The sequence below is a fragment of the Mustela erminea genome, chromosome 10 (assembly GCF_009829155.1).
Source record: "Mustela erminea isolate mMusErm1 chromosome 10, mMusErm1.Pri, whole genome shotgun sequence".
NCBI lineage: Eukaryota > Metazoa > Chordata > Mammalia > Carnivora > Mustelidae > Mustela > Mustela erminea.
Window position 1 is genome coordinate 62439335 of NC_045623.1, and position 12909 is coordinate 62452243.

The following is a 12909-nucleotide window of genomic DNA, read 5'->3' on the forward strand; positions in this document are numbered from 1 at the left end:
TGTTCATTCTCCCATTACTGGCCATTCCCAATCTTTGATACCATTTGGTACAAGGTAGAAGTCCACACATGATAGCAGTGTGGAGGGAATAAAGGAGGAAATGGTGTACTCTGTGGGGAGGAGGGAGGTTGGTCCTGGGTTGGGGCAGGAGGCAGGTATGGTCGTTGATAAAAAAGGAACCAAGGAAGTAATATAGACTTAAAGATCTGCAGATTTTTCCTGGATAGACCAGTGAGGAAAGCACATTTGCAGTGACTGAGAGGTCCTCTGCAGGGGTCAATGTCAGCTCCCCATTACCAGAGACCAACTGGGTGACCATGGAAAAGAAACGTCTTTGAGTCTCGTTTTCCTACCTGTATATCACAGTGTGGCTGACAGAATTACTTTAAATTGGTAGAAAGGAGGATCAAATTGAGACAACATGTGCAAAGTGCTTCCATCCATGCCTGATTCCCAGCATGTGCCCAACACACGCCAGCTGTGCCAGATTGTCTCTTGGCAACTCAGGGCCATTTTTGCCCTTCTAAGTTCTCCTTATTACATGGCAGTTGGAAGCTCAGCAACTGTATCTTAGAAAGTTCCTACTCCTGGAGTATGTTAGTTTACTAGGGCTGCCCTAACAATTCACCCCAAGCTGGGTGCTTTAAACAAGAGAAATTCATTTCCTCACAGTCCTGGAAGCTGGAATTCTGAACCTCAGGTAGCAGAGGTGGCTTCTTCTGAGGCTCTCAGCTTGTTTGTGGTTGGCTACCTTCCTCCTATGTTTTTACATGGCCTTCCTTTGTGGGTCTACATCCTAATCTCTTGTTATAAAAGGACACCAATCATACTGCACTAAGTTAGCCCCCTTGAGACCTCATTTTATGTTTATTATAGTTCTCCTTAAAAGACCCTATCTCCAGGGGCGCCTGGGTGGTTCAGTGGGTTAAAGCCTCTGCCTTTGGCTCAGGTCATGATCCCAGGGTCCTGGGATCAAGCCCCTCGTCGGGCTCTCTGCTCAGTGGGGAGCCTGCTTCCTCCTCTCTCTCTCTGCCTGCCTCTCTCCCTACTTGTGATCTGTCTGTCAAATAAATAAATAAAAATCTTTGCCAAAAAAAAAAAAAAAAAAGACCCTATCTCCAAATACAGCTGTATTCTGAAGTACGGGAGGTTAGGACCTCAACATGAGAATTGGGTGGGTGTCAGAGTTTAGTCCATAACACAGAGTCTGGATTACAGCCATATATACAATAATTGAAAGGTAGAAGAGAAGCAAAAGCCATTGTCTTGGTCCTTGGCAAGTGATAGACACAAGGTCTTTCTAGTATCTGCAGCTTCCAGACACCCTCTTGAAGATCACCCACTTGGCTGATATAGACAAGCTAGATTCACTAGGGATGGTTTTCCTATGATTCCTGTACTTCCCACTTCCCTGAACACTGGCAGGGGTTTTCCTAACGTTTTTCTCCCAGATCTTCTAAGAGCTTTGCAAACATCTAATTTCCTGTGTAATACCCACTGCTGTTTGAGATTCCCTACAGTGGTTTTTGATTCTGACTGAATCCTGAAGTCTGCGGTAACTATTATGTGTGGTGATGTGGGATGGTTGGTGAGTAGAGTTGCAAGAGACCCATTGAAGAGAGCAGGGTGGCAAGGCACAAATGAAAAGATCCTGGAGAAATCAAGGATAGGATACTTAGAATTTATCCTGTGGTCTAAGACATTATGGACTTTTCCCACTAAAACATCCCTCAATGGCAGAAAAGAATACGCTTCTACTCTCATGGGTCCTGACAACAGCTACTACAAGAAAATTCTTTGCAATGTTTTAAAGTCACCCAAATTTCTTATCTATAATATATTCATTTGTTTTCATGTAAGGTAATATTTGTAATTATTAGCCATCAAGTAAAGTCAACATTCTAGAGCAATGTTGTTTGTCCTATGGTTTGAGCACTGTCTGGACCCGGTTACAAATCACAGTTTGAGAAGCAGAGCCCAAAGCAATATGGAAACACTGAATGGTTTGAAGAACAAAGTAAAATAAGGCAGTTGCAGCCATTCTTTTTTTTATCAGCGATTATCTGAATGGTCTGCAGGCTGCTGCATGGAGGGGGGAAGGAGACAAGCATATAGGCAGGGCAAGATGTTAGAAGGCTATTGGAATAACCCAGGTAAAAAATGATGAGACATTGAAGTAAGATCATGGCAGTGAGAATGGAAAGATAGAAGCCAATACAAATGACTAAAAGAACTTGAGTGGTCACTTTCATCTCTGGGCTTCAGCAGAATCAACAAGATCCTTCCCAGCCCAGAGCTGGAGGTGCAGGTGCAGAGGCATGGGGGAAGGGAGGTGCCCAAGACTCACAGGGAAATATCAAGGATGGTACCACCCACCCCTGACACCTTCTTGACTCCACTCCTTCTGGTGGCTATGAAGAGGCAACTGGCCTGGGACCCAGGGAGGCAGAGCCTACGCTTTCGCTGGTATTGTGATTTCTTTCCATTTATCTTTATTGTATGTGCTTGCCTTTAATCTATTATAAATATTCATGGATTATTTCACTCAAAGACTGACTTCATTCAAAGAAGACTTTTGCTGCTACTTTGCCACTGAGACAAAATTTTGTAGACTTGTCTGTTTTACAGGAGAAGAAATTCTAGATATAAAGAGCAGTGATATTTTGACAAAGATGTCTAGTGATTTCCAATTCTAATTCAATTCTGATTCTAATGTTACCTGGCATACAGGAGGCACTCAATACACATTTGTTGAATTACCAAATGAATAAATGGCAAGTGACATATTTCAACGCATTCAAACTCTTCTGATAACAAGTCTTCCCTTACATTATCTGTGTAAACTTACATTGTCTTGGCAGTTCAGCCCACAGCCCAGGGCCTTGTTCATGCATGTACTGGTCCCTTGGTTTATAATGTCCTTTGCCTCTTAATCCATCTGGGGGGAAAAAAAAAGTCTTTTCATTTGTCACAATTTGGCTTAGATGTCACATTACCAGAGAGAGCATATCCATTTAAGATGAACATAGGCATTTAGAGCCCAACAGAACTGGGTTCAAATCCAGACTCTCATACATACAGTGTAAAGGTATCCCAAGAGTCCCTTTCATAAATGTTTGCTCTACTAGATAAGTAAAACAAGAAAGAAAAATTATTTCACCAAATACAGCCACCCTTTTCCATGGCTAGGAACCATTTTTCAGCAGGCAATCCAACCTAGTAAGTACCAAGTCTCATGTTTAGCTTTGCTGAATGTCTCAAACTGCTGCCCACGTGAGAACATGTCATAGGCTGGTTAGCAAATATATTTGGTGTCACAAAATCTCAGCCATATACTATGTTTGTATATCACCGTGCTGGAGGGGTCCGTACTTAGGATAGACCAAAGCTGGGCAGTGAGACTCAGAAAGTTGGAACCCTCATTACTCCCATTCCATTGTTCAGAGATGAGTGAGGAATCCATACCAAGACTGGAGAACCAATTGAAAGAGTGGAACTTCTCATCATTCCACCAACCCAATCTCCTTGTGCCTGAATCGGTCTGGTTGCCTCATGGTACATTTCACTCATTGTCCATCTCTTTGCCTTTGAGTTCACAGATGTGTTCAGCTGCTATCATACTCTCAAGCCCGTTTTCCAGAAGAAACCCAAACATACTTGAATGTTATTTTTGTCATGGCACATCTGGAGGACTAAATAAAATAAAATGTGTTTAAAGGGCAGAAAACTACGGGGCACCTTGAAACAAACTTCAGAATGATACTAAACCAGCTTATATCCAATTTGACTTTCACATGGCAAAGTCAGCATCAATAAGATCATCCTATACTACAAAACAATTTTTGAGATGCATTAGATTTCTGTCCTTAGGCAAGCTTCTTAAGCGTTCTTAGCTTCAGTTTCCTCATTATAAATTGTGAGTAATAATTCCTACTGTGAGACCTCAGTAGGGTGGATTCACATACTTGGCACATAGTAGAAGCTCAGTAAACAATGTCTACAATTACACATTGCAAAATTCTACCCTTTGCAGAGTATACTTTCTTCTTTGGTACCATGTATACAGAATGTTCTTACCTATTAAGTGAGCAGAATGATACCAAATTCATAGGATTGTTAGGGCTACATTAGATAAGACACATAAAATCATAATCTCATCACGATTACCATTTGCATTATCCTTAAATCAAATGTGCTTCCATTAGAATTCCAATCATTTCATAAGTGTTCATTACACATCTGTGTTGTTCATACAGCTACACATTCTTTGAGTTTCTTGTGTATCTTAGGGGAGGATGGGTAACTAATACATGTTGGGTCTCTACCACAGGGCAAGCCTGTCTGGGGTGTTTTTGATATGCTATCTTCTTGGTTCTTTCCCCAGGATCTGTAAGGAGATGTTGGATCCCAACACAAGTGAGAATACTGATGTGATGGTATGAAGGTCAAAACCCTTAGACCAGGTGTGATGCCACGCTCTTTGCCTCACTCTGTAGCTTGAGTGAAGCCCAGGCAGACATTCAATAAATGTGGAAGAATGTTCCTGTGGATGATGGGGCCCCTGCCCAAAAGTGAATGTTCCCTAAGGCTCAGCACTTGACAGCAAGCACGCTGGGGGCAAATTGCCTTGGTTCTTCCACTTTCCAGCTCTCTGCCTTTTGACAGATTCTTAACCACTCTGTGCCTCAGTTCAAATCCACTGTAAAGTAGAAATCATAATAGCACCAACCTCTTATTATTGTTTGTTTTGAGAATAAAATAAAATAGGTAAATTGTTTCATACAGTGCCTGGCATATACTGAGTGCTCAGTAAATGTCCCTCTTAAATAATTAGTCTCAGAGTCCCTAAGAGTCACGGCTGCAGAGACTAAGGAAGCTGCCCCTTGAGCTGTGGAAGGCCAGGGCCTCAGGAGCCTGCAGAAACTTGGATGCTGTTGCCGATGGGAAGAGAGGCCCATTTGCAGCTGCGATGGCCTCACAGCTAACAAGGGGACAGTGTTCATTTCCTTCAGAAGCTGTTTTGCTCTCTTTCCAAGGCTGTAGGGCAACTGCTGCTTCAATAGGAAGCTCTCTGAAGCAGTGAGTCAATAGTCACTCATCCTGGGAGGTGATTCACATGCCTGAGTGTGTGGTCCACAAATGGTGTGGGGGTGGTACCTCTTGGGGAAAGACTGACATGCCCCTAAATGAGTTGTTTGTGATCACAGGCTGCTCACGAGCAGACGTGGGAACAGATGCGCCAATTAAGTCCTCATCATGTCCTCTCCACCCTCCCTCAGGAGGGGCACACGTGTTGCTCGAAAAGATGTTGAACTTGGGCATAAGAGATGTCATCACCCGCCATCGCCCAGGCCTCTTCACAATGAGGGCTGGTGAAGGCTCAGAATGGGACACTGGAGGTTTGGGCAGTTTCAAGACTTGTGCTCACATGGAGGTAAAATGAGAGAATTCCTGAAAAGCTGGCTGGAGAGGAGTTTTGGAGGTGAGCACGGTTCCAGTGGGGTGAGAGTCTTGTCCCTAAATTTTTACTCAATGATAAAAATCTTATAAAAAATAATTAACCTGTTATTTATCTGTTTCTTCCAATGGGCTGTGCATGTTCTAGGGGTTCTGGAATCTTATTCTGTAGCCATCACAGCCAAGAGGGCCACATTAGTTGTGCCAAAATGCCTGGATCTGGATCGGAGCTCTGGGCGGCTCCAGAACCCCTCAGGCCCTCAGTCCCTAACCTGGAATACAGGGAATCTAACTAGTACCTACCTACTAGGACTGTAAGCATTAACTCCTCTAAAGCAGTGCTAGTCAAAGTGGGATCCACCTTCCAGAGCTCATCTACACGCTTACAGGTCCTTTGTCAGTTAAGTGCAAAAATGAAGAGTAACCTTCCGGGAACCTTTATCCCAGTGGCTCTTTATAGCAACAGTTTTATTGTATTTTACGAAAGTAAAACTTTTTTTTTTTTTTTTAACTGGCTCTTCATCACAGTTTGAGAACCACTAATCGTGTACATCTTAAAACAAAGATGTGTTGCCGTATCTACTTACTAAAGTCCATACCATTTTGTTACAAGTACCTTCCTTGGACTTCTCCTCTGTGCTTTGAGTTTTGTGGGTCGGTAGTATGACTTCCATTTCAGGATCTTTAGAAAGATATTTAAAATGTTTATGATTAAAAGTGGGTGTTGTAGAGTTAAGAACTGCTGATGGAGAACTTTAGTAAACATAAGGACTTTGGAATTGATTCCAAGACAGAGTGAGAGAGACTGAGGGTTCTAACTGGGAACACCAGCAACACGGTAATGGAGGGGCTTCTTTGAAATCTCATCCTCCAGCAGTGAGGTACCAGGATAGGCCCTCCTTTTTGGTTCTGCTGTTAGAAAAGCCCTCTTGATGAGCTCAGGGTTGAAAGAAGTCTTTCGCATCTTCTAGCACATTTCATAAGGTAGAATATGGGCCTTGCTCAATATCAACTCGTTAATTTTAGACAAGAGCAAATACAGGGCCAGAGAAACTGTCATAAAAGTGATTATTGTAAATATCTACCAGTTCGCGGTGCCTGGGTGGCTCAGTTGGTTGAGCGTCTGACTTTGGATTTCAACTTAGCTCATGATCTCAGGGTTATGCCATCGAGCCCTGAGTCAGTCTCTACACTCAGTGGGGAGTCTGCTTGAGAATTCTCTCCTTTTCCCTCTTCCTCTCCCCCTGCTCACATGCTCTCTTGGTCTCTCTCTAAAAGTAAATAAATAAATCTTGAAAAAAAGAAAAGAGAAAAGAGAATCTACCAGTTCACAGGCATTTAAGGTGCCCTCCGTTTTCTCCTCCATAAAATGAGAGATTCAATATAGATGCATGATAATATAATGTAGCAGATGGAGAAAAACTTCAGAATCAGACATAACTGGGTTTGATCTCTCACTATGCCATCCATTGATCACCAAGCCACTTAATATCTCTGGGCCTCAACTTCCTCACTGGTAAAAGGGGGATCATAACACTTACCATATAGGGTCTTTGTGAGAATGAGCAGTAATGCCCTGACTTAGAGATGTGGCTCTTCTTCTCACTGAGAGGCAGACTCTAGTTCTCCTTCCCTTGAATCTGACTTGGGCTTCATCACCTGTATGACCATAGAATGTAGCAGAAGTCATGTTCTAGGACTTGCAAAGCTAGGTCATAGGAAACCCTGCAGTTTTCACCAAGGCTTCTTGGAAAATTTGCCATGAGGACAGCCACATGCTATGTAAGTATCTAGTTACTCTCTCCTCCATGCTTTGAGGAAGCCCAAGCCACAACAGTAGAGAAGCCCGTGGAGAATTGATGTCCCAGCCAGTTTCCAGCTGGCCAGTCATCCGGCCCAGAGGCCAGACATGAAGAATTCCCCAGATGATTCCAACACCAGCAACTATCTCTGACAATAGCCACCTAAAGGACCCTAAGAAAGAACCACCCAACTGAGATTGTCAACAGACAAAATGGTAAGGAAAAAATACTGCATTGTGGAGGGGTTTGTTAAGCAGCAGGAGATAGCCAGAACATTCTGCTAGAGCAAAATTTCTGGTCTTTCAATCCCTTACTAACATACAAGTGACTGATGGTTTGCCAATAGTTCACAATCCTGTCCTGGCCAGGAGTAAGGTATTCAAGGTTGTTGTTCCCACATGGCCTGCATTTGTTTCCTGTTTTGCGATCTGTAAGCATTCTCCTCCTCCTCCTTGTGACAGGGTGACTCTTCCCAGGGTAGGTGAGGAGGAGGCTGCTTGCCTCATTGATCTTGCCTGTGACTGGGTAGGTAAGTGGGAGGAAGCCAATTTGGCTTCATGTTGAGGTGACTTTTTCCAGTCTAGATCTGAGATTTTGGTGTCCTTCTCTTCAACTGGCTCAGAACCAACAGTGGGGCGTGTTGGGACTGGCACCTCAGAGAGACCTGAATCTCCCTTACATTTCAGACGTTCTGTAAAGCAAGTGGTCAGGTACTAGACAGGTTCTTAACTTGCCCCGTCCCCTTGCTGATGTGGAACTCCTGCATACATTGCTAATAATTTTTGATCTCCTCAAACTTACAAACAAGCTAAAGCAATTATAATCATGGTTAGTAAGTTTCTGGTTGTCTCTTGACATTTTTGATGGTTTGGTTACACGACTTCACAAAGATCATGACAGAAACTTTCTACCCAAGCCAAGCTGATAAACAGAGCCCTAGAGACTGCCATCATATCCTGTACATGACTCAAACACGACTTCTAATTTCCTCAGCCCCTGGGAAGATGACAGTGCGCATCTGCTTTATTAAATTCTGTTGGACCTTCATTATATTTTCTTAGTTATTTTTTATTACTTCCAATCATTCTTCTTGCTCAGGACATAGAAAGAGAATGGTAATCCTGTTAAGGTGACAAATACTGCATTTTTCTGCCCTCTCTCCAAGATGATGTTAATTCATCCATTCATCCAACCATCCAGGCATACATTCAGCTCAGCATGGCTTTATTGGGAGTCTTCTCTGAACTAAGACCTGAGCTGAATCCTGGACATTTAAGTGTAAGTGAGAAACTTGCAGGCCCCTTCCTCAAAGGGAGTACAATCGGGCACCTGGGTGGCTCAGTGGGTTAAGCCGCTGCCTTCGGCTCGGGTCATGATCTCAGGGTCCTGGGATCGAGGCCCGCATTGGGCTCTCTGCTCGGCAGGGAGCTTGCTTCCCTCTCTCTCTCTGCCTGCCTCTCTGTCTACTTGTGATCTCTCTCTGTCAAGTAAATAAATAAAATCTTTAAAAAAAAAAAAAAAAAGGGAGTGCAATCTAGTGATGGAGCAAGTCAGTAGACAATTGCAATGATGTGCAATGAGTGTCCCAACAAGGAAATACATACACATATACACATTCTTCTGAAGACAGAAAGCAGGGGCACTGAGGACACCATCTTCTGATACCCATCACCTTTGAGTAATGACGTTTAAGTACAAAATTTGACATTTTTTGTGACTCAGGCCATGAATGAATTTCACCATTGCATTTTGCATCCTTCACGCACCTCATTTACAAAATCTTAGGCGACAGAATTGCTGGAGATGGAAAATCAGCATCTAATGAAAGGAATATTATTAATGTAGTGATTGCAATATACATTATCTTAGTTAAGCCCCACCACAACCCTGTGAAGAGGCCTGTCATCTCTGCTGTACGGAGACCTCAGGTTACAAGTTACAGTTAAGTAACTTGCATATGATGACACAGTCGGTGAACAGCAGAAACAAACTACAAAAACAGGCTTGTCTGAGTCCAATTCCATCTTCTCTCTATTGTATTGTGCAATAGAAAAATGTCTACAGAAAGAGCAACTCCACCCCTCGCATTTTGTCATTAAAAAATAATAAAATCCTTATTGGGGAAACAATGACAAAAATGCGATAGGAAGAATGTTAGTGGTCTAATAATATTAAGAGGCAAAAAGCAGGTGTTATGGGCTGAATGTTTGTGTCCCGCCCCCCAAAATTCTCAAGTTGAAGTCCTAGCCCCCAATATGATGGTATTTGAGGTGGAGACTTTAGAGGGTGATAAGGTTTATTTGAGGTCAGAAGGGTGGGAACCTCATGATGGGATTATTACTTCTATGAGATAAGGAAGCGAGAAAGATGGATCTCTCTCTCTCTCTCCAGGAATATGCACCAAGGAAAGGCCATATGAGGACAGCAGGAGAAGGTGGCTGTCTACAAGCCAGGAAATGTCTCTCCCAGTCAACAAATCTACCAGCACCTTGATCTTGGACTTCCCAGCCTCTAGAACCGTGAGAAATAAATGTGTGTTGTTTAAGCCAATTAGTCTGTAGTATTTTGTTGTAACAGCCCAAGCAGACCATGACGGCAGAAGATGAAATTCAATACAATCATAACTACGCAGCACAAACGTACAAAACAAAGCAAAACACAGGGGGAAAAGCCTTAAAAAATAGGGTTAAGCCGCTGCCTTCGGCTCAGGTCATGATTCCAGCGTCCTGGGATCAAGTCCCACATCGGGCTCCTTGCTCAGCGGGAGCCTGCTTCTCCGTCTGCCTCTGCCTGCCATTCTGTCTGCCTGTGCTCACTCTGACAAATAAATAAATAAAATCTTAAAAAAAAAAAAAAAAAAGATGTTAACCCTGTTCTCTCTAACTGATAAAAGTACTTTTTTCAAACTTTTCTATATTTTCTAAAATGTTTATAAAACCCCTCCTATGAGCTCTGATGGCACGTAGGGTAATGTTTACTGAGCCCTTAACTCTATGCCAGGATCCGTAATTTCAATTGGTCCTCACAACAATCACAAGATGTATAAATTCCACAATTTTACGTGAGGGAAAAGTGAGGACAAGAGGAGTTAATTCATTCGTTGAAGATCACATGTCTGGTAAAGGACTTGTGTATTCATGTTTTGATACTGGGAAACTAGTAAGCCTAAAGAGGGGGGTTCCAGAGTCCAGACCACCCAAGGGAGTAAACTCTGCTCTGAGGACATGGATGAATTCTTAAAGACCACTTAGTAACTTCTTTCATCCCTGGGGCCTCCTTCATGCTTTCTAGCTTTTGCTTTCCATTAACCTTCTCATTGGCTGACCTGTCAAACCCCAGGACCCCCAGGTTGGAAGGACCAGAGAGTCCATCTGGTCAAATGCCCTCTGTGAGGCTAAAGGCCTTCTTTAACCTCCCTAGCAAGGGGTACTCTAACTAGCCCTTGAACGCATCTCCAGGAGGATGCTGCCATTAACACCAGCATCCCCCTCTCCTCTGGGACTGTGCTTTCACTTTGAGGGAATTGACAACAACCTCATTATCTGCAGAGAAAAATAAAGCAAATACAAGGCTGTCCTTACTTTGCTCTCATGGAAAAACGATTTTAATGCGCCGGAGTAAACTGCTGGTCCAGCACACTGAAGACATATTAGCATCTAGCTATGGCAGAGAATGTTGCTGATACTCAGCCAAGAAGCATCTAGCATCAAGCCTGGCTGCCTCTGACCACAGGATTCTTCCTCGGTCGGCTCCTGCTTCAGTCCTCCACATCTCGGCAAACGAGACCTGCATCCTAGCATTGCTCAAGCCAGAAACCTAGGAGTTATTCTTGTTGCCTCCTTCTTCCTCACCCCCACAGACAATCTGTCACCAAATCCTGTTGATTATACCTCCAAAATATATCACAATTTCATCTACTTCTATCATCTACTCCTGTCCAAACAACTATCATTTCCCATCTGGACCCCTGATCTCCCCCACTTTCATAATACTCCCCCCAAACACACACACACACACACACACACACACACACCCCACAATCCATTAACCATCCAATACCCAAAGTGATCTTTTAGAAAGGATGCTAGGTCATATCACTCTCCTGCTTAAAATCCATAAATGGTTTTCCATTGCCTTCATAATATCATTAAAAATCCTCTGTGCTACTTCTATGGCCCCTATGATGGCCCCAGACACCTCTTGGTTTCATCTCACACCACTCTTCACTGCATTCCTCATAGTTCAGTGTCAACAGACAGCTTTTGTTCCTGCCTGCCTTGGGGTTCTCATCACCCACCACCCTGGAATATTTCCCCTGCCAACCTATGCATTTGTAGAGCACCTGAGTGGTTCAGTTGGTTTAACTGTCTGCCTTTGGTTCATGTCATGATCTCAGTGCCCTGGGATCGAGTCTCGCTTTGGGCTCTCTGCTCAGCGGAGAGGCTCTTTCTCCCTCTCCCTCTGCCCCTCCTCCTGCTTTTGCTCTCTCATTCTGTCTCAAAGAAATACATAAAATCTTTCAAAATTTTTTAAAAAATAAATGCATTTACAAATGCTTGGATATGTGAAAAATATGATTCCCCCATTTTCAAGATATTTAAGAACATACCAAGACTTGCTCTATTTCATAAGAGAGAAAGTCGAAAGCTCTGTCTTCTGAGTCAACACTTTCCTTCAGATTTTATCCAAAGAAGAGAGGGGGCAGGAGAAATATGGAGAAAGGGAAGCAAGAGCTAAGGGAAAAGAGAGAAAGGGAGAAGAAGGGGTATAGGCAGAGACCTTACCCACTGATGGCGGACATACTGCCTGAAGGGAAGAAAACAAAGGAGCTAGGGATTTCCTCACTTGGCCTAGGGTGGTCCCCAGGAGATGTGAAAGGCACATCAAAAGCCAGCCTCAGCTCTCTGAACCCCAGAGCTGCTCTGAGTCACTTTCCTGCTGTCAGATTCTGGACACAGATACTCTCTCTGGGTGATGGATCCTTCTGTAAGTAAAGATCATTTAAGAAAACCAGACCCACTAGCTGCTTATGTTTGCTGGGAATAGAAACGAGTGTGCCTTTTCCCTTAAATTGTTCTTGTGAGATTTAAAACCTTCCTGCTTGCACAACCTGAAAGGGAATTATTAGACCCCAGATTATTCTTTTTAATCATTCTGCAGCTTTAAAGTTTGCCAGCCTTACTTATTTAGTGGGGAGGATGTGGGCAGGGCCACGTGATGTAAAGCAAGGAACAAGACCATGATATTCATCTCAGGCTGCAACTGACAGCACAGAGCCATGATGGCCAGAAATCACAGAAACCTCCTCCCCTGGCCAGGGGCAAAGGCTGGTCCCTGGTGGTCTTAGCCACATTTTGCAGGCCGGCTAGTGCCCTTTGAAGGAGGGGCTGTTTTGAACACAGACCTAAAGCAGATGCTAGGGTCAAAACCAGTCTGATATGTATGGAGTGCATGGTAACCTTGACCAGCTGTAGCCTGAGGCAGCAAGATTTGTTAAGTACCTACAAACCTTGCGCCAGACCCTGGGTCCACTTCCTTTATCTTTATTTCATTTTATTTCAGATCATATCATCCTTCCAGAAGCCCTCAGAGGTAGGGATCGTTAACCACCACTACAGATGGTGAAATAGGGACCCAGTAACAAGTACCT

At 43.5% G+C, this 12909-nt stretch overlaps 1 long non-coding RNA gene across 1 annotated transcript; it reads left to right on the plus strand.

The window, feature by feature from the left end:
• Positions 1–6300: 6300 nt before the first annotated feature.
• Positions 6301–9796, plus strand: LOC116600782. The gene is made up of 3 exons (XR_004289810.1): positions 6301–6441; positions 7276–7474; positions 9651–9796. It is a non-coding gene; the product is annotated as an uncharacterized LOC116600782 (long non-coding RNA).
• Positions 9797–12909: the final 3113 nt, after the last annotated feature.